At 50.3% G+C, this 21,732-nt stretch overlaps 1 protein-coding gene across 6 annotated transcripts in view; it reads left to right on the plus strand.

Annotated features, from left to right (window-relative positions):
- The window catches only part of LDLRAD4 (low density lipoprotein receptor class A domain containing 4), a 436,719-nt gene that overhangs the window by 150,703 nt on the left and 264,284 nt on the right, over positions 1-21,732 (plus strand). The window contains exon 1 of one of the 6 annotated variants that reach the window (XM_033178428.1): positions 19,226-19,462. The exons of 4 other annotated variants lie outside the window; for them this stretch is intronic. The gene's annotated coding sequence lies outside the window, so the exon portion shown is untranslated. Of the gene's footprint in view, positions 1-19,225; positions 19,463-19,641; positions 19,792-21,732 lie in introns of those variants that run through there. One more of the 6 variants, XM_033178427.1, reaches the window with a different exon arrangement.

Consider the following 21,732-nt stretch of genomic DNA (forward strand, 5'->3'; position numbering starts at 1 on the left):
AATCATAAAAATGCCAACCGGCAGCAAAGGCTGGATAATATTAAGAATGCAGAAGTGGGGCCCAGCGCGGTGGCTCACGCCTGTAATCCCAGCACTTTGGAAGGCCGAGGCGGGCGGATCACAAGGTCAGCAGACCATCCTGGCTAACACGGTGAAACCCGTCTCCACTAAAAATACAAAAAATTAGCCGGGCGAGGTGGTGGGCGCCTGTAGTCCTAGCTACTCAGAAGGCTGAGGCAGGAGAATGGCGTGAACCCAGGAGGCGGAGCTTGCAGTGAACCGAGATCGCGCCACTGCACTCCAGCCCGGGCAACAGAGCGAGGCTCCGTCTCGGAAAAAAAAAAAAAAAAAAAAAAGACTGGAGAAGGAGGTGGTTAGGTGGGCAGGCTTCATGTTGTTTCCCTTAATGAAGGTCTTTAGGACTGCGCCGGGGAAAGGGAGAGTGGAAATTCAAACAGATTTCTCAAGTGTGCAAGGGTGTGTTTTAATTATTCCAGTGCCAAAAAGGGCTTTGTCTAAACAAAGCCAAACCTGTTATGCATCATGTCAGAGGAGCCTAGGAGTCAGCTTTGAGGACAGTTTTGCATTTTTAACTATCACATTGTCTTTGGATTGGTGTTGGCTTATGACCTTGGCTTTCAGGAACTGTTTTGACAGCTGACAATGATGATGCTAGTTCTTATTTCCATGATAAAATATGTAGTGTCAGGAGGAGTAATGTAATAAAAATAAAATAAATAATGGTTGTGGTCTCACAGATACCTTGAGTCTTTATAATTATAATCAGTTGCATTTTTAAAGATGTGAAACATTTTAATTGCCATATTAACAGCACTAGAGCACTCTTTTACTGGAATTGTAATGCAGCACCACACTTGGCTTTTTGCAGTGCTTGTCAGGTTCAAAAATCTCTAAATAATGCCATGTACTGTGCTTGTTTCTTGTGGCATCTCTGCTAGACTGATCTTGTCAACTGGCTTTAAAGTAGTAAACATACATTTTTAAAGTTTGGTCTTAAGTATTCTGAGGTCATAGAAATGTTCTGTTCTAGAGAATAAGTATAATTAGCATAAAACAAGTTTTAATATATATTAAGTGGAAATATCATATAATAGTGTCTGTAACATGATACTGCTTTTGGCAAAAGATATATATGCATAATCATCTGCTTTCAAGGAGACATGCCAGGCTACTCACATTGGTTAACTTTGGTCATGGGGTTATGAGTATTAATGTTTTAATTTACTTACCTGTATTTTCCATTTTTTTCCACAGTGAACATTATTGCCATTATTGCTTTTTAAGAAAGATGTTCTATAATGACATGTATTATTTGATTTTTTTTTTTTTTTTAAGAGACTAGGTCTTGCTCTTTCACCCAGGCTCGAGTGCAGTGGTGTGGTCATAACTCACTGCAGCCTCAAACTCCTGGACTCAAGCAATCCTCCTGCCTCAGCCTCCCGGGTAGCTGGGACTAACAGCGTGTGCCACCACACCTGGCTTATTTCTTAAAATTTTTTTTGTAGAGACAGGATCTCACTATATTGTCTAGGCTTATCTTGAACTCCTGTCCTCAAGCAATCCTCCCACTTCAGCCTCTTAAGTAGCTGGGATTACAGGTGCAAGCTGCCACACCCAGCTCTATTATTTGATTTTTTGTGTGTGGAGGGACCATGTCATACAAATAGTAAATACATTTGAAAATCCTCAGTGGACGCACTTTGTTCTGTATTTCTTACATACCCGAGGCTGACAATGCTGTGAGTTCCACTCGTGTGTTTGAAATGTGCAAAGTGTGATGGGGGCAAAGAGCACAGCATAGTGTCCTTGTGTGTAAGCAACTTACAGGCTAGTTAGGGAGACAAGACACACCCTGAAAGCAGCCAGTGAGCAACGCAGGTGCTGCTGAGTTGTGCAGGACAAGTAACTAAAGAAGCTGCTCAGGCCGGGATGCAGACAGTGGGGGTGATGGAGGGAGACAGGGAAAGGAGTCATCGGAAACATGTTTGCATTGCTTTGTTTATTCTTCCCCTGGAGACGAGGAGCAGATGCCTGTCCTTGGAACAGGCTCCTGTATGGCCACACTGTCCGTGCTTCCAGCATTAATCTTTTGCTTTTTACCTTGAGAGCTGCTTCCATGAGAGTCTCTAAAATAGAAAGATCCATTAACTAGGTCTGGGTGCTGTCTTCTTGCAGAGATGCTGGCAAAACTTGGCTTCCCTCATGTATATTCATTAATGCCACCTGAGGATGAACCAAGACAGCTGAGTCTAGCACAAAGTCAGGCTGTTGTGGAAGTGAATATTGTCAATATTTGTAGTGTGCTGTGAAAATGGTGAAATCCGTTATAAAGAACCTTCTTCGCCTTCCATGCATAAGAAAAATGCATAGTGTCACTTAGAAGACAGCCTTGTGCACGTGAATCCCCTCCATGACGGCGTCCTTTTCTGCCAACACACAGTTCTCACACAGCACCTCGCTGTGGGGAAATGTCCTAAGAGTAAGTTGACCTGACGCTGAAATGTACTTCCTGTAAAAGCCCGTTCAATGGATGTGATTTCATTCAAGGCACTGCCTGTCTCAAAGTCACCAGGATTCCTTAGCTGGGTTTTATGTATTATTTATTTTGACCACAAGGATACACTGATTATTTGCTTGATTGATTTGAACCAGAGTCTTGCCCTGTTGCCCAGGATGGAGTGCAATGGGACGATCTTGGCTCACTGCAACCTCCGCCTCCTGGGTTCAAGTGATTCTCCTGCCTCAGCCTCCTGAGTAGCTGGGATTATGGGCGCCCATCACCACACCCTGCTAATTTTTTGTATCTTTAGTAGAGGTGGGGTTTCACCATGTTGGCCAGGCTTGTCCCCAACTCCTGACCTCATGATCCGCCCACCTCGGCCTCCGGAAGTGCTGGGATTACAGCATGAACCAGTGCTCCTGGCCCTTATTTTATTTTTTTAAAGAGACAGGGTCTCACTCTTTCCCCCAGGCTGGAAGGCAGTGGCACAATCATGGCTCACTGCAGACTCGACCTCCTGGGCTCCAGCCATCCTGCTGCCTTGGCCTCCCAAAGCCCTGGGGTTTCAAGTGTGAACCACCGCGCCTTGTCCGATTATTTGAAATTCAAAGTAAATGTCTGTGTCTATAAATCCTGAGCTCACAGGAAGTCATGTGTTGATCTCACAGTGAATGAGTGTTTGGGAAGAGACCCTGGCTGCTTCTCAGCAGGCAGAGAGGATAATCCCCGGCACTGTTTCCTCCTGGTATTGTTTCCCCAAAGACCAATAACAGGATGACTCCCGGGTTCTTCCCTCTGGAAAAACCAGGCTTTCCAGATGCTCAGCTAAATTTAAATACTGGATCTTTTGAAGATCAGTATTTCTTTGCCCTGAATTGACCACTGTGGGAGATATACTCTTGGAGATCAGGGTCTAGAAAGTATTCATTTGATACTGAAAACTTCAACAGAAAAAAAATCCTTCTGGATAAATTTGAAGGTTGTTTCATCTTTATCATCTGAATTGTCTTTGGTCTGATCCCTCTCAAAATAAAACACTTTAGAGCTTCTTGCTTCTAGTAGCAAGAATACTTAGGATTTAAGTCCCACTTTTAAGGTACAATGGGTGAATATTGGTCTTAGCTCCTGACCTCTGTCTGTGAATGGCCTCTGTGGGAATCTGGGTCCTGGCTAACCTTAAGGTTGGCATCAGAACCATTCATCAGGACGTGTCCCCGAGGTCACTGCTGCCCTCAGGGCTCTGAGGATGTAGCAAAGGTTAACCTGTACACAGTTACTGTTTCTGTGAAGTCATTCAGGGGTGGAGGGCGTTAGCTGCTGCAGTCCCATGTGATGGCTGCATTCCTCAGCACCCACCACGGGCCACTGGCCTCTCTCCAGCACTGTGGTGATGGGTGCTGGGGGCCCATGAGGCTGCCCTTTCAGTCTTGCATGGTTCTTAATTATTAAAGAACAAAGACACATTGGCATGTTTCTTGTCAGTGCATGGAAGCCTGTCTTCCCATATTTCTTGCTTGCTGGTCCTCATTCTGATCCTTGTGGTCAAAATAAATAAATACATACAACCCAGTGAGGGAATGCTGGTGACTTCTGGACAGGCAGTGTGCTTCGAATGAAATCACATTCATCGAATGGGTTTTTCAGGAAGTACACTTCAGCATCGGGTCAATTTACTTTCAGGACATTTGCCCACAGAGAGATGCAAACTGGGTGTCACACAGAACAGTCCTGTTTGCTGTCCACAGAGAAGTCCTGTGGCTGTGGGAAGGAGGCTTTGCAGTCCCCTCCAGCCCCACTCCGTCACAACAAGTGGAGGTGGAACTTGGAATCTTTGAAATAAACTCCTTGATGATTTTGGTCCAGACGGAGTCAGAACCACTGTGGCGGTTCTGTGAGGGAGTTGTGTCAGGCGGTGTGGATGGCAGGTGGGGCAGAGGAGCCTGGGAGACGAGGTCCTGCTGTGCAGAACACACGGGGACCGGCAGGCAGGAACGGGGGTGAGGGGGTCTCAGGCACCGACCTGCGTGGGGCACTCCATGGGGCAGGAAAGAGCCTGGCAGGGTTTGGAGGTGCACCGTACGCTCAGGAAGGATTCAGTACACACCAGGCAGCTTCCGTCCAGGCGGAGAGCTGGGGCCCAGATGCCACAGCAAGGCGGCTGTGGCAATGCCAAGTGAGTGGACAGAGGGTCTGCAGGCTACTTGGTGGCTGAGAGGGCGGGCGAGCAGCACGCAGGGCCGGGTAGCCCCATCTGCTGTCAAGGGATGTGCCAAGAGGGGACAGCTGGGCATGGGGGCATGCGTTGTCAAGGGATATACCGAGGCGGGGGGGCAGCCGAGCCCATGGGGCACGCACTTTCAAGGTATGTACTGAGAGAGGGGACAGCGGGATGTGGGCGCACATGCTGTCAAGGGATGTACCGAGAGACGGGACAGCAGGGTGCGGGGGTGTGCTATCGAGGTGTATTGAGAGGGGACGGCCGGGCATGGGGGTGTGTGCCTGTGGTCCCAGCTACTCAGGAGGCTGAGGCAGGAGGATTGCTTGAGCCTGAGAAGTTGAGGCTGCAGTGAGCCATGATGGCACCACTGCGGTCCTGCCCAGGTGACAGAGTGAGACCGTGTCTCATAAAATAGGGAACAGATTTGGGAGGAAGGGTCTGTTTTTGGCTTCTTAGACCTGGGTATATCTGGGGGCGGTACAAGTGAGCCTTTCTAGGAGGCAGCTAGCAGATAAAGGTGTAGAGCCCAGGGGACGCTTCCTGTACCAGGCGACAGGTTTGGTGGCATTAGTGCACGGCTGGTGTGGAAGTCGAGTTTCTAGAGGGAGCTGACAAGAGGCTGAGTGTGAGTTCTTGAGGGATAAGCTGAGGAGCAAGAAGGAACAAGAGAGGAAGAACAGAAGAGTTGGGGGCCCTGCAGAAGATGGGGGCCTGGGAGTCTGGAGAGCAGGCATGGGCTCAGCACTGTGGGCATGTGAGGTGTGCACTGCCCTGGCCTGTCTCAGGAATGCCTGCTTTCTGTGTAGGGAGCTGCAGTTATGCACAGCCTCGCCTACACCAGAACTTCATATTTAAAGTGAACACATACTAAAAACATAGGCATAAAGCAGTTTTCTCACCGAAAGCAACTCGGATTGTATCCATCCATTCCTCCACCTGTCCATCTCCCCTGGGGTGAGCCTGCTGTGTGTTGGATGCCCTTCCAGGCACTCTCAGAGTGCCTCCTGCACCCACGTCAATGAGATGACTTCTCCAGTCACTTGGGTTTGGGGGACCAGGTTGTTTGGGAGCACCTTCAATTTTGGAGGATGCTCATGGCCAAAGGCCCATCTAACTTTGTCTACGCTGTTTGATGACTAGCTTAATTTGCACCCTTCCTGAATTCCTTCCTCGATACACTTTGGCACTCTGATAGTCTTCAAGTCCCATCTTTGTTACCTGGGGACACTGGAGATGGGAGAGGCCCAGGGCCATAGGGCAGGTGGCAGAAGCCCTGGCCTTCATGGACTCAGCGGTCCTGGCCTCAAGCGATTCTCCCGCCTTGGTCTCCCAAAGTGCTGGGATGACAGGTGTGAGCCACTGTGTCTGGCCTAGCCATGGTCTTTTTGCCAGAGGCAGCTCAGTCATTGTCTCTGTGTGTCAGCAGTGAGCTGGATGTCAGGCTATAGAAGGAATGTGGAAGCTGGCTATGGGAGCTGGCTATGGGAGGACCGTGTGCTTTGACCCCAGGCTGAGGCCGCGCTCACAGGCAGGGGACATGGGAACTGATCATGGTGACCACTCATTGACCTTCTTAGGGTGATCTGGTCATTTTTCAGTTAGTATTTATAGAGCGCCTGTATTTGGTGCTGGAGGTATAGGAATGAAATGCATTTTCTGCCCTCTAGGAGCTACCCAGCCTGGTGGAGACAGAAAAGGGAAAAATATGCCCAGGTGTCAGGCACTGTGTAAGAGGGCACGCGTGTGGGGAGCCTGGGGGCCTGTGGCCTCAGTAGGCTGTTGGGTGGGCGGCCATGGTCTTAGTGAGGAAGCTGCTGGCAGGGGCATTGTGGGCGCCTCCTGGTGTACTCAGGATGGCCAGAGCATGGCACGGGGTCTGCAGTTGGCGTGGAGGGAGATGAGGGTGGAAGGGAGGCAGTGTTCAGACCGTGAGAAGCCACAGGTGCTGCGGAGTGTACACCGCATCTGAAGTGCCTGGGGAGCCTGTGAAGAGTTCTAAGCAGAGAAGTGATCGGAGCAGATGTGCATTTTCAGAGCTGCCGTTGCACTGCAGCACCTTGGATAAATGCTCTGATTCCCTGTCAGTAAATACTGAGAGTGAACTTCATGCTCTTTAGATAAATATCCTTTCCTCGGTGTCTTTTCTTCTGATGCCAGGCGTCCGGTAATAAACGCCACGTGGGCTTAGGCACACAGAGGCCTCCTTCCACGCCTTCTGTTTCCTCTCAAACAAGAGATGACTGGAGGGGTAATTCAGCCCTGCCCTCCAGCCTGTCCACGCCTGCCACCCAGGAGCGAGCCGTGACTTGGAACTGTGGAGGGTTCTGGGGAGGTTTTGTGCTCTTGCCACTAGAATGCGTCTCCATTAGCATGGACTAGGCAGTGCGTGGACATGTTTAATCCTCAGCCAACGCACTATCCTGATTGCAGGTGGCCTGCCACGCAGGGAGCTGTGTCCATAGCACAGTATTTTCCAGGAAGAAGTGGGTTTTATATCAGGACTCACAGTGGGAAATCCATGCACCAGCACACATGCATACACCACTGCACGGAAGTTTCTGGAGAAGAACTTGCCCTCACCTTCTGAGATGTATTGGTTCTGACTCCTGCGTTCGCTTCACAGCCCACTCTGGGTTGCAGTCCGAAGTTTGGAAAGCATTGTCCTGTGGGAACATGGAGTCCAGGGTCCGGAGGTGGGGCTCGCGGTCTCTGCTGCTGTGCTGGATGGGCCCCGAGGGGAGCAGGCCGAGGATGGACCTGTGGAACCACATCTGAAAGACATTCTTTAAATCTAATTTTCACTTCGCCTTTATTGATTTGAGCTGTGCTGATGTCCCTGGTGACTCTGGTGGGTACCTGCTCCGTGCCAGGGACGTTACAGCCGCACCGTGTAGTTTAATGAGGAGATGGCACCTTTCCGTTTCCTGCTCGGCGGAAGTGGCCCAGAGAAACCGCGGGAAGAGCTCCATGGAGACTGTCATTTTCGGTGACATTGGGCCTTATGCTGCCTTTAGATGTAGGCAGCGTCTCTTTCATGTTTTTTTTGTTTTTGTTTTTGTTGTTTTGAGACGGAGTCTCGCTCTGTCGCCCGGGCTGGAGTAAGTGGCGCGCTCTCGGCTCACCGCAAGCTCCGCCTCCCGGGTTCCCGCCATTCTCCCGCCTCCGCCTCCCGAGTCACCGGGACTGCAGGCGCCGCCACCGCGCCCGGCTGGGTTTTGTATTTGTAGTAGAGACGGGGTTTCACCGTATTGACCAGGCTGATCTCAAACTCCTGACCTCATGATCTGCCCTCCTCGGCCTCCCAAAGTGCCGGGTTTACAGGCGTGAGCCACCGCGGCCGGCCTCCTTCGTGTGTCTCAGTCCCTGCCTTTTCTCACCGGAAAACACGGCCGGAATGTTCAGACTAAGCTGTGGCTCCTGGCGGGCTGTGTTGTCAGTGAGAGCGCGGGTGCCGGTGGCTGCGGGAGGCTGAGGGAGGCCTCGCCTTTGCGGCACAGGTGGCTGCGGGACTGCCGTGCTCCTGTCACACCCAGGCTCCAGGAGGAGCAGCCACAGAGAGGCTGAGACCGGGCCAGGGCTGGGGCATGCTGTGGGTGTGGGCGGACTGCTGCCATCACCTCTGAGAATGGGGCTGCCCCAGGAGGCCCAGCGTTCCGCGCCCTGCTGCTGCTGGAGCCCACCTCACAAACGTCACGCACTCGCCACCGCGTCGCTGGGAACCGCTGCTCTCCCCAGCGTGAACCCTGGGAGTGCCCTGGTGCCCCGTCCACTAGGGAGGCTGAGTGCGTCGGAACCCACGGCTGGCCGGGCGCAGTGGCTCACACCTGTAATCCCAGCACTTTGGAGGCCGAAGTGGGTGAATCACTTGAGGTCAGGAGTTCAAGACCAGCCTGGCCATCTCCCCTAAAGATACAACAAAATTAGCCGGGCATGGTGGCGTGCACCTGTAATTCCAGCAACCTGGGAGGCTGAGGCAGGAGAATCGCCTGAACCCGGGAGGTGGAGGTTGCAGTGAGCCGAGATCACACCACTGCACTCCAGCCTGGGCAACAGAGTGAGACTCTGTCTCAAAAGAAACAGAGAGAGAGAGAGAGAGAAAGAAAGAGAACCCACAGTCAAGGTAACTGCTGAATTTAGGAACAAACATCTTTTTACTAATTCATGTCTTTATTTATGAGGAAAGTTTCATTATAGGATTCCTTAAATAGCAGGAGTTTCTGTATCATGTTTAGAACAGCATTAGATTTACCGTGCTTTTACCGTGCTCTGGACCCAGCCCTTGGGTGTGTAGAGACACTCAAGCCATGGTTTCTGCTTACATGGGACAGTGAGTTAAACTGGATGATATTTAACAGCAATTTTAATTCCTGAATGCCATAATTCTGCTCAAATGTAAAAGGTTAGTTTACCATACATTTCATCACACTTGATCTATTGTTGAGTTCACCAAGCACCGCCGTGTGCCCTTGCCAGGCATGCCACCAGAAGGGCCGGTCCCTGCCCTCCGGAAGTGCTGGCAGCCACACCCTGTGCACCTGGTTTTTGCAGGGCAGACCCGGAGGTTGTTCCTCTACCACAGTTGCCTTGGGGTAGACATAAAGGTGCTGTAGTTTTTTTCCTGTTAGCCTTACTTTTTACCTGCTTTTTGAGAGCAAGAGAGGATTTGCTTGTCAGCAGTATCTTTTGCTGAACACTAAGCTAAATTCTAAGGGAAAATGCAAATAAAAACGTCTTGCCCTTGGAACTAGTAGAAGAAATGCAAGAGACAAGATGAATGCAAGAAAAATACAGAGAACAAAACAGCACACAACAAGCAATTATTTATGTTAATTGGTGGCAGCTGTACGGAGCTGGGATGGGCGTGCTGAGAATGAGAGGCCGTCTGGGTGTCCTGGAGGTTCCTCCAGGGTGACTGAGAAACAGAAATGAGAGGCCAGTTCTGCAGGGTTTTTCCCCTCCCTTCCCTGAAGCTGTGGAATGGAAGTTGAATAAGACATTTCGCTGGAGATGAGGAGGGTGTGGTCCAGTGCTCAGCACTTCATGTTCATGCTCCCTGTCCTGGCCAGGGCTTGTTTGTGTTAATAAAGTTTTATTGGCACTTGGCCACACCATGTGTTTGTGTGTTGTCTGTTGGGGCGGCGTTCCTGTCTTCTCCGCAGAGCAGAGGAGCCGGGGCTGAGGCGGCGTGGCCTGTGCAGAGCCGTTCACCATCTGGGCCTTTGTGGGAAGCTTTCTGTCTGGGCTCCAGTTGCGTCTTCATGTAAACACAAAGTAAACATATGTACACAATAAATATCAACAATGGATTTTCTGGCTAGGGTCTCGCAGACTAACAGATTTCAGTGGAGCTGGGTGTAAGCACATCTCTGTATTTATTCCCAATTATTTTTATCATTTTTAATGGAACTCTTAACAGCTCACACTCCTTTGGCATCCTCTGCCACAACTGTTTAATTTGTTGTGTGTGTGTGTGTGTGTGTGTGTGTGTGTCTTTTGAGCAAAGGCAGAAATCCCTTATTTTGATTTCCTTTTCTCATCGCAGCCGTTGTAGTGCTCTGGGAACCTAAAAAGCAACTGGGTCTCAACACCAACTCATGGCCTTTTTTTAAGTTTGTGTATGACATTATACACATATGTATAAATATATGTGTATTTTTGCTTCAGTGGAATGACAATGTGCGTCACAGACTGTATGTTCAGTGTTTTCTTTAGCTGCCCACAGTTACGGGATTGTGCAGAAACGCTTAGCTATCTTTGTTGCTTGTGTGCTGACTAATGAAATAATTGATTTTTCCTCTTTTGCATTTTTAGAATCAGAAGATTGTTTTTTCCAGTAAGCTTATACTATAATTCAATGATGGATGGTTGAGATCTGTGCTCATATTTTCATTTTCAAAGATTAATATATGCTTTTTGAAGGAGACAGTGTATTTAATAAAACAAACTGAAATAGCTCCCCTTTTATATTAAAGCAAACTGGATAGAAAATCAGTAACTTGCTTTTGAATAGTACCCGGCAGTTTATGTGATTTAAAAGTATTTTGCAGTTCAGTGTAGAAATAAATGCTACTTCTTTGTGACACTGCACACTTTTAGCTGAAACGTGGAGTATACTTTTACTCTGTACATTTTCATCTAGACTGAATTTTAAAGCTGCCTTATTTTTTTATAATAAATTCCAGAGTTTTGCAAAATTCTCGTATTTCTTTTAAAATGACATGTGTACAATTCCATTCTTCTTTGATAATAGGTCCACATTTATAAATATTTTCTAAATATTTCACATATTTCCACCATGGAAATGTTTGGAAATGTGTGAAATATTTAGAAAAAATGTGTACGTTTCATCCTCAACCACGTGAAATTTGCTTTTACCTTTTAGAGAAATCACACTTGGAAGTGACGTCATGTGTCATGATAATTACACGTGAATGTTGGCTGTTCCATTACCTTCTGACCCACACAGGTTGTCTCTTGGGATAGCACAGGTAGAGGAGGGTGCTGTGGAGGTTGGAGCCCTCTCAGCCCTGACCCCACACAGACTTCTATGGAGGCCGCACTTCTCCCAGCCCTGACCCCACACAGGCTCCTATGGAGGCCGGAGCCCTCTCAGCCCTGACCCTGCACTGGCTCCTATGGAGGCGGGAGCCCTCTCAGCCGTGACCCCACACGGGCTCCCGTGGAGGCCGGAGCCCTCTCAGCCCTGACCCCACATGGGCTCCTGTGGCGGCCGGAGCCCTCTCAGCCCTGACCCCACACGGGCTCCTGTGGAGGCTGGAGCTGGGTCGTGGACTGCAGGCTGCTGATGGGAGCAAGCTGTCATGTAGGAGTGGCTGTCTGTCCATTGTTGGTCTGTGGAGAAGGTTCTAGAGCCAAAGCCCCTGGAGTCTAGAATCTCACTAATTAGATGTGGTCCCCAGCAGCAGCAGCATCCTCTGGGAGCTGGTTGGACATGCAGCCTCTTGGGCCCTGCCCGGACCTGCTGAACCGAATCTGCAGTCACCACATCCCATGGAATTCACAGGCACCTTCATCTCAGGAAGCTCTGGTCTGGATCATCGGTTTCCCAGAACGGCCGTGCTTCAGAATCACCTTTGGAGCGGATGAGACTCTGCCGAGTCCTGCCCCAGCCCCGACAGACAGTGATTCAGCTGGTCTGGAGTGATGCTGCCGCCCAGCCAGGCGTGGGACCCCTGCTCTGAAATGGTCGTCCCTGTTGGCTGAGGGGCGATTGAGAAGGCCAGGCACCTGCCGGGTGTGTCTGGAAGTCTGCAGCAGCTTCAGCGACACAGTCCAGCTGCGGGGAGCCTCACCTCTAGGACTCCATCCCCGAGTGGACGTCTCGTTCCCAAAGAGCGCCCGGGCCCTGGACCTGTGTGCAGGTGCTGGCTGCAGCCCCATGACGGGGATGGAGATTTGCAGGCGTCTAGCCACCCAGCCTCCACTCCCTTCCCTTCCCGTTCCCATGGAAACAGATTGCGGGAACACTGGGCATGGTGCTATCTTTACCCGGTTTTTGGCGATCTGAGGTCTGTTTCCATGGGAACTAGAGGGAAGGGGACGGTAGTGGAGCAGCTAGACTGCTTTTAGATTTCGATGGCAGCCTCTGTGCTCACTGTAAAACCTGCTTTGCCCAAGTTTACCTCTAGGCCAGGGGTCTGTGCAGCTCTGAATGCAGCCAGGACTCATCTGGAGGAGAGGCCGGTGGAAAAGGAGGAGAAAAGGAGGTCTGAAAATATCCTTGAAAATGCCAGTCATTCCCTTTTCCTCCAGGAAGCCATTTTTAGGTGTTGGTATAAGTTATTTAAATGCCATCTTTAGTTATTATTTCTTGTATGGTTTTATTGAACATAATAACATGTTTTTATTCAAAGGAAGTGAGGAGATGAGTCATTTCGATAGGAGTGATTTCTCCGACGTGGGGAATCCCTGTGGCTCGGCAGTGCGAGTGAGTCACAGCTGGCTCTGTGTGCTGGGCTGGAAATGAGGGCCTGGTGGGTCAGGGCAGGGCAGAAGCTGAGTGAGATGGGGAGGCTTGGGGTGGTGATGAGGACAAAGTAAAGTGATGCTGACCTATGTAAGTATGTGAAGATGAAAATGCTAAATTCTAATCTAAGCAGGCCCTGGTCTGAGTGAACCCTCTGAGTGTTCATTTATGGAGTGGAGTTTGTTGGGGCAATCATGGTGCTCTGCTTTTCCCTCCCCTCCTTTTGTACAGTCAGGGAACAGCACCCTCTTCCTCTCTCCCAGGGAGCCTGCACCTGGCAGGAGGCCTTCTCCTCCTCGTTTCCTCCCTCCTGCTGGCGCCTTGCTCTTCAACGCTGGTCTTGTCCACTGGCATATGTGTGTTTCCTGATTTCAAATGGATTTGTTAATTATTTAGTTTTTAAGTAAAAATAGAGCGTAGTTTTGGTGACTGCATGGGGTATTGGGGATATTTGGGGAACACTGGCCCAGATTATCTTGGTGAAAGTGGCCGCAGCTTACTTTCCCTGGAGGAGTGGAATCAAGTCCCCTAGTTCTTGCTGTTTGAGGGAACAGTGTTCACTTCATCAGACTCTGGGAGGGAGGGTGGGCACGAGGTTGCTGTCTGTCATGGGAGAGCTGCCCCTCCCTGCCTGTCCTCCCAGGCCCTGCGGGCATTGGCTTCTGTCTGAAGAAACGTGCTCAGGTCTCCATGCAGAGTAGGGGTTGGAATAAATCAGTTTCTACTAGTCAACTCCAGTGGGGAAGGGAATAAATAAGGGCCAGATTCTGAGAGGTAAGCGCCAGATTCTGAGAGGGAAAAAGAAAAATCTAAAGAAGACGCAACTTTCCGTGCAGAGGAAGTCGGCGGTCAGGCCGGCGTGACCGATGGTCGGTTAGATCACAAGAGGCCTCTCAGAGCCCGTACATCCCCAAGCACGGCGGCGTGAGCTGCCAAGCGTGGCAGCTACGTTCCCTCTTGCCGGCGGTGTGCTGTGGTTTTCTTCGGTGGATCCCAGGAATTCTCTCGCCTGGATCTGACGGTGGACGTGTAAAACAGACAGATCCTTTCAGCATCGGGGATGCTCAGGGGCTGCTTCTGCGGGTGAGCGGGTGAGGGCACGGCTCAGGATGAGACGGCTCCTGCAGCTGCCGATCCATGCCTCTGAAGCTCAGCAAACTCAGCACACCCTCAGCCTCCGGTGCCGTGGGGGACTGCGCTATCACACGCGGTTCCAGAGGGGCCCGTTCTGTCTTCCAGGAGGGCACGTGTCTTTACGCTGCCTGGGCTGCCTGGTGGGACGCATGGTACCTGTCTGTGGTGCGTTCCCCATGAATAACCCTCGCTTGCTTTTCCTGTGTGAGAGCACACGCACGGGCCTTTGTTACCAAGGCAGTGGAAATTGGTCTAATGAACTCTTTATGCTTGGCCGGAGGCCTCCAGAACACAGCGGTGGGGTTTGTGGCCCCATTAGTTAGAGACCAGGCAGCCTTCCTCTGGGTTCTCTGCCCTCTGTGACAGCTGCTCCTGGGGACAGATACACTTTCACATCCTGCCTCGCCTGGCCTCGCAGGAAGTCAGGATGCTCTCTCAGTGCTCCCTGCAGGTGCATGGAGTCGGGACTGCCCGTCGGAAGGCTTGGTGTGCCGGGCCCCGCAGGTGGCGTTCGATGTTGGGCAAACACCCCCAGGAGCTCCTCTGTCACACTCTTGGACCTGCCAGCTGCCGGTGACATCGATGCCAGGGCCAACCTCTGACAGCACTGTTTTGCGTTCTGTCCTTCAGACATCGGCTGAAATACACATCTCCTTGGATTTCTGTGGTCATGTAAAGTTATTTCACCAACAGGAACTGACTAGGCTGCGCCACTTCTGTTTCCATAACTCGGTCGGCCTCAGTGATGGCTTTGCTGCTTGAAATGCAAGTCATTCTTGGAAAGGCTGGTCTAGAGGTTATCTTTTAGCTCTTAGATGAGTGCCTGTGGCTTCTCCCAGGTGGTGTTGCAACCCATGACTTTCCTAGGGTGGCACACGATTAATTGCAAATTATTTCTTCTTCCGGTTCCCTTAAATGGGAGAAAGAGCAGGGTGGTTGAACCGAAGTTTAAGTGGTAATTGGATATCAGATGGGCCTGTATCTGCTTCACCTCTGCAGGCAATAGAATCCTCTTCCTCTCGCCAGAGGAAAGTGGGACTTCCCCTACCTTTTGTCATAATGGACATACTCAGGCAGTAAGGAGTCGTCATTTGGCCAGAACACAAACCGCTGGGCAGTCCCAAGAGCTGCTCAAGTGTGACCCACCATTGAGCCTCCATTAAGTTGCGTGGAGCAACGGGCAGAGCGTCGCAGGCCCGTCCCAGACAACACAGACGCTCCCCTGGACGTATCTAGGAAAAGGCTGACTGGAGCATTGCTGTCCACCGCCGCTCACCTTCAATTGGATACTGAGTTGTGAAAAATTATATAAAGTGGACAGTTTTTCTTTGTCCTAAAGGAATATATATTCCTCAGATAATGAATGTGAGCAAATGAGACAGAAGTGCTTCATGAAAGCTCAGCTGTTCCCTGTGTGTGATTTAAGAGGCACTTGTGGAGCTGGTTTGGAACTTGGTGAACAAGGAATGCTTAGGAAGCTTTGTGAATGCAGGTGACTGAAATGCCTCCGACCGTTCATTTCTGTCGGGAACATTGGCTGTTTTATCGCTGATCAGTTTGTCTGAGCCTTAAGGTGTAGAGCGTTTTGCTGTGTGTCCTGGTGTGGCCCCATTCGAGACCAGGCAGCCTTCCCCTGGGTTCCCTGCACCCTGTGACGGCCGCTCCTGGGGACAGTTGCAGGTTCACAGCCTGCCTCGCCCGGCGGAGGGGCATGGAGCACCCTACTTGTCAGAAGGGTGGTTTGTTGGCCTCTCTGTGCTTTCATTCTCGGGGCTGTGTGGAAGCTTGAGAGGTGATGTGAAGAACTTCAAAGGTCAGCACTTTACCAAGGGAACAAACCACACGAGAAAAGCGACGGAAGAACAGCAGACGGGGCCTGCGTGATTATTTTCCGAGAAGGAGACGTAAAAACTTGGTCAAACTTATTATTTTTCTTTCTATTGCTGCTTTTTAAATGTGATATTTCAGTATGAAAACACGAAAAAAAAGCCAATCAAATATCAAGAGCCTCTATCTTTTTCCTTTTAAAGGCAAGTTTCTTTCTTGACATTTTTTTCCTCTTCTACTATTCTACCACATTTCATACCAAAAACCTCACCCACACACTTTCTCTAATTTTATATCCTTTCTCCTGTTTCTCTCTGTTGTTAATTTTAGCTGGCATGGAATGATTTGAGCTTTGATTTTTATCTATTGGGAACTTTTAAAAAAAATCAAGACAAATTAGCAGAGGAACCAGAAGATAAATCCGATGTTGTATCCAGTTGGGTCAGATAAGAACTGGAGGAGGGTGGGCTGAGACGTGTTAGAGACACGATTTCATCGGCCGGCTGCCGAGGCAGGTTGTAGTAATTTGGGAGGGGTGGGAATTTCTCCGGCCCTCGTTAGATCTAGTGTCTTGTTTGTGTTTTCTCATTACATACACGTTGGCTCTATGAGGCCAGTGCCATCGTTACTTCCATTCTACCGCCAAGAAAACTGAGGCTCGGGGGCTTTAAGTAACTGCCTAAGTCACACACAACCTAGAATGGGGTGTACCCAGTGTGGGCAGAGCCCAGACTCTTGTCCTCTGGCCCCTTTGGATAAGGCTCTTGTTTGAGCATGTTTGAAACAGCGTGGGGCTGGGCACTGCCTGTGCAGCAAACTCCCAGCCACGATGTCCCCCATGGGGCGCCCCCAGGCCAGCAGCCACTTGTGTGTGGCGCGCAGATGCAGAACAGAGGCCATAGATTGAAAAGGAGGTGACCCAACTGAGCCTTAGCTAGAATTCTGTGCCATACAACCAGCATTTATTGGGTACCTGCTGTAGTCTGGTCCCCATGGTCAAGGCCAAGGATAATCAGGAAGCGTTGTCCAGAAACACCTGCAGAGGCAGACGAGACATGAGGATCTGGGCCCCATGGCGACAGGAGCTTGGTTTGTTATGCTCACTGCTGTCTCCCCAGCTCCTAAAATAGTGCCTGCCAGAGTAATGACCCCACAAATAGCTGTTGAAATACTGAATGAAGAGATGCAGCTTTGGTGGCGTCCTGCAGGCCAGAGAGCAGGGAAGGCTGGGGGCCGGCACAGGTGTCCCAGGGAAGCCTGCTGGGAGCTGACAGCAAGGAGTGGCTTGGCAAGGGGGACGAAAATTGTTTCGTACAAACAGCTTGTCGGTTCATATTCTTTTCTACTCCCACCAAAGAATGAGACAGCTCCCCCTCCCTTCCTGCCCACACTTGTTAGCCTATGGTCTGACCCCCTTCTTATTGGCCTGTCATGCCCATTTTAAGCTGATTTTATCTGAAGAAAGCTGGAGTGGGGGAGATCCCTGGGTGTGGAGCATTGCAGAGGCCTGCCCCTGCCCGCCAGCCCCCTGCCCATCAGTCTGAGCCCTCACACCAGGCCACAGTGGGAGCGGAACCTCTACGGTGGGGGGCCGGGTTGGGGGGCATTTTTCTGCTTGGCTGGTAACCACAGTGGAGGTGTCCGTGATGTGCTCAGACCAGGCTGGGTGCCGTCTGAATGCACGTCTGCCCAGGGATCATCTGCTCCTGGGCCAAGCCCTGACCCTTTCCCGTGCCCTTGTGCATGTAGGTGCTGCAGGAATGACCTGGTTCGGGCCCTGGAAAGTGGAGATCTTCCCAGTATTCCCTGATTCCTAGTGAGCGGCTGGTGCAGGTGTGCACGGCTGTCTTCCTAGCATTGCAGGCTCTCCCTCCTGAGCCAGTGTCTCCTGTGGCCGCTGTGCATGGACAGTGGAACTGGAAACTTGGGCCAGGATCCAGACACCTGGTTCCAGCTGTGGCTTGCATTCCTCCCACACTCACCTTCAACCTGTCCCCTCTCCCTGAGCCTTGGATCGCCTCGTCCACAAAGCACGGGGGTCGGATCTGTGACTCCTTGTGGCTTCCTCTGCTGCTAGGTCGTATGAGTTGATAATTATAGACTTACTAATGCATTAAGGACAGTTATCCTGTTTGTTTAGTTTGAGGGGAACTCTCTCCAACTTGGTTTGAGTAGAGCCTCAGGATTTATCAAGTTTCAGATTTGTCAAGGTGACGTTTTAAAGAATGTTCTAATATAATTACCGCTTTTCTTGTTTGCAGCCTGTGTGTGTCTTTGAATCAGATGTTTTGGATTTTGTACTTGCTTTCTGAATTGGTGACCTACAGCAAGGCACTACGCTACCCTGAACTACATTACCCTGAACAAGTAACCAGAGCCCACTGAGCTACCCAGGGTGAGGATGGCTTGGAGGTTGTGTTACAAAAGCTACACATTATTTTGCACCCCCACATCACAGAGATGAAAAGTAGCATGAAAAATTCATCACATTCCGACTCAGTCTTCCCTGGCTATAGGCAGCCCGTTTTTCTGACTTGCTCTCAGATTTGCATTTCCGTGTAGATTTTCTGTGCTCCTGCACTATGTCCCTTTCTTTTGTTTCTCTTTAGTTTTTCTTTTAAGAGATAGGGTCTTGATATGTTGCCCAGGCTGGAGTGCAGTGATGCAATCACAGCTCACTACAGCTTTGAACTCCCGGGCTCAAGTGATCCTGCTGCCTCCCAAAGCATGGGGGTTACAGGCGTGAGGTACTGTGCCTGCCCACGCTGTCCTTTTTATGCCCATCTGCCCTCTCTCCCTCGGCCAGAGACATGGCCACAGGGGACTTTTTGGAATGGGAGGGACCTCCAGTTTCACCTCCTCATTGTATAAAAGAGGAAATGGGAGCCAGGGCCGGGGAGTCACCAAGGGTACCAGAAGCAGAGTGGGTCCCTACCTGGGGCTCTCTGCCTACAGCTGACTGCCTGGAGGCAGGGGTGTTTTATTTGTAGCACCTCCTTTTCTTTACTGTTAGGAGATCTTGAGACTGACTGGCCGTTGCCAAGGTCTGCGCTATCCATGAGCTCTGAGGCACTCACATGGAGACGTGTGACATCTCCCTTGGAAGGACACCTGGTGCCAGCTCAAGTTGGAAATAGCTTCTCAAGTGTCTTTTTCCCACTTTTTCTCTCATCTGTCTCATGACAAGCCCTTTGCCTCTTTGATCCTAAATGAACACAGGGTGAGACGATGCATAGGTGAGCTGTGCAGTGCAGCTCTCAAACAGTCATTTTTATTTTTTTTTAATTTTGCAACAGAGCCCCAGTTTGGCAAGGTTTAGAATGACCTCTTTGTTTTGCAGTGTTCCTTTCTACCTGGAACTTCTCTGGTGGGTAGAGTGGCCAGGGATCGGCGTCCACAGGCCGGCGCTCAGCCCTGAGCGTCTGTGGGGCCTGAAGCGGTCGCGGCGGCTGTGGGGCTGTCACCTAGGTAACCGACATTCTGCCAGCGAAACAGTCAGTCCACAGCAGGAGGAAATAAAAAAATGAAACTGCAGCGTCAGTTCTTCATGCACTACGGTATTTTGAATGCTCCTTGATTTTGGAAAAAAGGCTGTTTCGCTTCTCCGCTGGATTTTGGCCTCTGTGCCCCTGTGTGACCCTCACATTTCCTGAACCCCGTGTGTCTGGTTTTACAGTGTCTTTTAATGAAAGATGCAATGCGGACACAGTTCAGTTCTTATTCCTGAATGACTCTGAGGAGGACTGCGTTTCATATAAGTTTTTGTGAATAACCGGTAAGGCAGACATACCCCGTAACTTACTTGGTTAGTTACTTGGTTTGTGAGTGTTCATGTTTTTAAAACGTCCCTTCCTGTGCGGGTGTTTTTCCATTTGACGTGCTCTATTTCCTTAGTAACTGTTGCTCTGTTATGGGAGGGACTTAATGACATTTTTCAAGTGCAGTATTGAATTAATTTATTTCCTGGTTAGTTCTGCCCATCTTCCCAGTATAAATAGAGCCTCCGTGTGTGTGTGTGTGTGTGTGTGTGTGTGTGTGTGTGTAGAACGATGGCCATGTGCTTGCTGCCTTGGTGGGGCTCTTGACTGTGACCTTACATCCTGGGTAAGTTGCCTCTTCCTGTATCCCCCCCTCTCCTTCTCTCTTGGTTTAAGCCACTTGGGTTTAGGGAGCTTCCCAGGCCTCAGGAGTAGCGTGGGAAGCAGTGGCTTCGGGGCGAGAGGCCCAGGGTCAGTCCTGCTCTCCTGCTGCCAGTGTTGGGCGCAGTTCTTGAGCCTCCGTGGGATAGCGCTTGCTCTCTCCCTCTCTGTAGCCTGAGGGCATTTAAGTCAATGACCTCTGAAGGCCTTTGCTGGATAGGACTTTGTGGGAAGTGTGAGTGCGGCGGGATCACCGCTAATAATCATCATCTCGACTCTTCTAGTGGGGTGGTGGGAACACCAGCCCAGCCCGGAGGGTCCCAGCCAAGCAGGCTGAGGAGCAGCACCTCCGCCTGGGAAATGCCCCTTGCCAGATGCGGCTGGGGCTGGGTTATCTGTAGGTGTTTGCTGAGCCTTCTCTGTGCTGGGTACAGTCCTCGGGGAAGCTGCACCTAAGTGCCTTCCTTCACTCATGTGTTCGCTTGGGAAGTACATATTTACCGAGCACCTGCTGGGTGCCCAGTGGAACTGGAGGGTCTGTTGGCCACCGCCTTTACTCCCACAGCACTTGTAGGGGAGACGGGCAGGCGTGGTGCAATCGGGACACCCGCGTGGAGTTGTAACTGCAGATGTGTTGGGAAGCCGACCAGGTGTCGCGGGCTGTGCAGCAGGGTCCAGACTTAGACTGGGGGCCGTCAAAGAAGCATCTCCAAGGAGGGTTGTGTGGGCAGAGACTGAAAGGCTGAGTGGCAGCTCATGAGCAGGAGGCTCACGAGAGCAGAAGATTGGAGGGATGGCCGGCATCGGCGTTTGTTCAGCTCCTCCAACTTTCACACTTCCACGTGTTTGCTCCACAGATGCCCAGCGCGGCCGTGCCGATTGCTGGTTGGATTCTAAACTAGAAGCACACGTCTTGTCCAGAACAGGTCCTTCAGGCTTCTACTGACTGTGCTGGCCCTTGGAGTTTTCTCTGGGTCCGGATCACCCACCCTGCCCTGCCTCTTGGTCACCTGACACGCACTTACTGAGTGCCGCTGGGTTCTGGCCCCTTCTGGGTGGTCACAGTCTTTCACGGAGCAGAACGAAGCCTGCACTTCTGCTGCGTACTCCTAGAAAGGGTAGCTAATCTTTGTTGCTCGCGGTGAGGAAGAAGACTTTTTATAGCATTTATAATTGCATTTTACCTTGAAAATTGCATTGGGGAAGACTCAGAGCGTATATAGGAATAGGCACGTTATCCACTGATAAGGTAACACAACTGCGTCCGTCCTGCTTTTGTTGGGAACCGCACACATCATTGTCCTAAAAATCCTGGCCATGATCACGCTTAGACTTCATGAGAGCTATTACATACCTGCGTCCAGCCTCTCTTTTAGAAGATGTAAAGTTAAGGACTGGTGGGGGTGATTAAGCCAGCATAAGAAAAGTGGGAAGTTGCTCGTTTCTTCTGTTTTGATCCACATTGGCTTCAGTCTTTCCCATAGCCTTTTGACATGTGGGATGTATGATAAGTTTATTTTTCTAATTAGTTTTTTTGACAAATAATAACTGCATATATGTGGGGTACAATGTAATGTTTTGCTATATGTATGCATGGTAGAAATATTCAAATCAAATGAATTAATATATTTATCGCCTCACCAACTTACATTTTTTGTGGTAAGAATGTTAAAAATGTATTATTTTAGCAATTTTGAGATATGCAGTACTTTTTTATTAACTGTGGTCACCATGCAATGCAGTCTGTCACTAAAACGTATTCCTCCAGTCCATCTGAAACTTTGCTGTGTCTGATCAACGCTGCCCTTTTCCCCATCCCTCTTCCCCCTGCCTCTGGTAATCTCCTTTCTACCCTCCTTTTGTGAGATTGACTCTTTCAGATTCCACATATAAGTGAGATCATGTA

Source organism: Trachypithecus francoisi, unplaced genomic scaffold (assembly GCF_009764315.1).
Source record: "Trachypithecus francoisi isolate TF-2019V2 unplaced genomic scaffold, Tfra_2.0 Lachesis_group19, whole genome shotgun sequence".
NCBI classification, from domain to species: domain Eukaryota; kingdom Metazoa; phylum Chordata; class Mammalia; order Primates; family Cercopithecidae; genus Trachypithecus; species Trachypithecus francoisi.